The sequence below is a fragment of the Bison bison genome, unplaced genomic scaffold (genome assembly GCF_000754665.1).
Source record: "Bison bison bison isolate TAMUID 2011002044 unplaced genomic scaffold, Bison_UMD1.0 scf7180017864466, whole genome shotgun sequence".
NCBI lineage: Eukaryota > Metazoa > Chordata > Mammalia > Artiodactyla > Bovidae > Bison > Bison bison.
The window spans coordinates 14,728,918-14,731,792 of NW_011495027.1; the positions used below are offsets into that span (position 1 = coordinate 14,728,918).

Here is a 2,875-nt window from a genome sequence, read left to right on the forward strand (position 1 = left end):
TTCTGACGATGCTTTTTGCTGTCTCCATGTAGAAAGCAACAGGTGCATGGGAAGTAGGGAGAGATGCATTATTGAGTCATAGGTTTTGGTAAGACCACCATGAACCCCATAACAAAGGGCAAGTATTGGAGGTGAATCAAGGGTTTTTTTCTTTTCCATGTTTTTGGCATTCTCTATTATTTTTCGTTGACCTGCAGAATATATGAAATCTAAGTATTTATTAACACATAAGTATCAGTGACAGATTTAATGGAAAAATATCCCCAAACTTTAACATATGTTCTTTTAGAAGTTTTGTTTTATACTCCCATTGCTAGTTTTTGACTTCTTCCAACCATTGTTATTCTTGAGTCACTAAGTTGTGTCTGACTCTTTTGTGACTCCGGGGACTGTAGCCTCCCAGGTTTTTCTGTCCATGGGATTTCTCAGGGAAGAATACTGGAGTGGGTTGCCATTTCCTCTTCTAGGGAATCTTCCTGACCCAGGGATTGAACTCACATCTCCTGCATTGGCAGGCAGATTCTTTACCACTGTGCCACCTGGGAAGCCCTGGAGAGGGGGGTAGGAGGGGCCTGTTAGGGACATACCAGTAAAGGTTTGAAAAAACATCAGATTCTCTAATCTAGTATAGAGCATAGTGTTGTACAGGAACAAAATTTGCTTCCGTGGAGTGGCAGCTGCGTGGTGCTGGAGCGACTTCAAGGAGATACCCCACATCCAAGGGCAGAGAAGCCCTAGCAAGATGGCAGGAGGGGTAAAAATCATATTAAGTACCAAATCCCATACCTGCCAGAGCCACTCAGAGGGCTCAAGCAAACCTTATGCGCACCAGGACCCAGACCCCAAGGAGACTGAGACAGAACTGTGTTTGAGTATCTCCTGTGGAGGTACGGGTCAGCAGTGGCCTGCTGCAGGGGCAGGTGCTCTGGGTGCAGCAGACTTGGGTATGGCATAAGCCCTCCTGGAGGAGGTCGCCATTAACCCCAACATAGAGCTGCCAGAACTTACACAGAACTGAGAAACAGACACTTGGAGGACTCAAACAGAACCTTATGTGCACCAGGACCCAGGAGAAAGGAACAGTGACCCCACAAGACACTGACCCAGACTTGCCCATGAGTGTCCAGGAGTCTCTGGCAGAGGCGTGGGTAGGCAGAGTGGCCTGTGCTGCAGGGTTGGGGGCACTGAGTGCAGCAGTGTGTGCATGGGTCCTTATGAAGGAGGTTTCCATTATCTTCATTACCTCCACCACAGTTTACTGAAACTGAAACTGAAGTCGCTCAGTCGTGTCCGGCTCTTTGGGATCCCATGGACTGTAGCCTACCAGGCTCCTCAGTCCATGGAATTTTCCAGGCAAGAGTACTGGAGTGGGTTGCCATTTCCTTCTCCAGGGGATCTTCCCAACCCAGGGATCAAACCTGGGTCTTCTGCACTGCAGGCAGACGCTTTACCAACTGAGCCACCAAGGAATCCTCCATCATAGTTTGGCCCCAGGTAAATAACAAGGAGGGAACACAGCCCCACCCATCAACAGAAAACTGGATTAAATTTTTACTGAGCATGGCCCTGCCCATTAGAACAAGACTCGGTTTCCCCCTCAGTCAGTCTCTTCCATCAGGAAGCTTCTATAAGCCTCTTATACTTCTCCATCAGAAGGCAGACAGACTGAAAACCACAATCACAGAAAACTAACCAATTTGATCACATGGACCACAACCTTGTCTAACTCAGTGAAACTATGAGCCATGCTGTATAGGGCCACCTAAGATGGATGGGTCATTGGAGAGAGTTCTAACAAAGTGTAGTCCACTGGAGAAGGGAATCCCGAACCACTTCAATATTCTTGTGTTGAGAACCCCATGAACAGTACAAAAAGGCAAAAAGATAGGACACTGAAAGATGAACTCCCCAGGTCAGTAGATGCCCAATATACTCCTGAAGATCAGTAGATAAACAACTCCAAAAAGAATGAAGAGACAGAGCCAAAGCAAAACCAATCCCCAATTGTAGATGTGACTGGTGATGGAAGTACAGTCAGATGCTGTAAAGAACAATATTGCATAGGAACCTGGAATGTTAGGTCCATGAATCAAGGCAAATTGGAAGTGGTCAAACAGGAGATGGCTAGAGTGAATATAGACATTTTAGTTATAAGCAAACTAAGATGGACTGGAATGGGTGAATTTAACTCAGATGACCATTATATCTATTATGGTGGGCAAGAATCCCTTGGAAGAAATAGAGTAGCCATCATAGTCAACAAAAGAGTCCAAATGCAGTACTTGGATGCAATCTCAAAGATGACAGAATGATCTCTGTTTGTTTCCAAGGCAAACCATTCAGTATCACGGTAATCCAAGACTATGCTCTGACCAGTAATGCTGAAGAAGCTGAAGTTGAACATTTCTATGAAGACCTACAAGACCTTCTAGAACTAACACTCCTCCAAAATGTCCTTTTCATTATAGGGGACTAGAATGCAAAAGTAGGAAGTCAAGAAATACCTGGCTGCTGCTGTTGCTAAGTCGTTTCAGTCGTGTCCGACTCTGTGCGACCCTGTAGACGGCAGCCCACCAGGCTCCTTTGTCCCTGGGATTCTCCAGGCAAGAACACTGGAGTGGGTTGCCATTTCCTTCTCCAGTGCAGGAAAGTAAAAAGTGAAGGTGAAGTCGCTCAGTTGTGTCCTACTCTTCTCGACCTCATGGACTCCTCCATCCATGGGATTTTCCAGGCAAGAGTACTGGATTGGGTTGCCATTGCCTTCTCCTAGAAATACCTAGAGTAACAGGCAAATTTGGCCTTGGAGTACAGAATGAAGCAGGGCAAAGGCTAATAGAGTTTTGCCAAGAGAATGCACTGGTAATAGCAAACACCC

General features: G+C 46.1%; 1 non-coding gene across 1 annotated transcript; it reads right to left on the reverse strand.

Moving 5' to 3' along the window:
- Nucleotides 1–1,397: 1,397 nt before the first annotated feature.
- Nucleotides 1,398–1,469, reverse strand: TRNAC-GCA. Its single transcript has one exon. It is a non-coding gene; the product is annotated as a tRNA-Cys (tRNA).
- Between the last annotated feature and the right edge of the window lie 1,406 nt (nucleotides 1,470–2,875).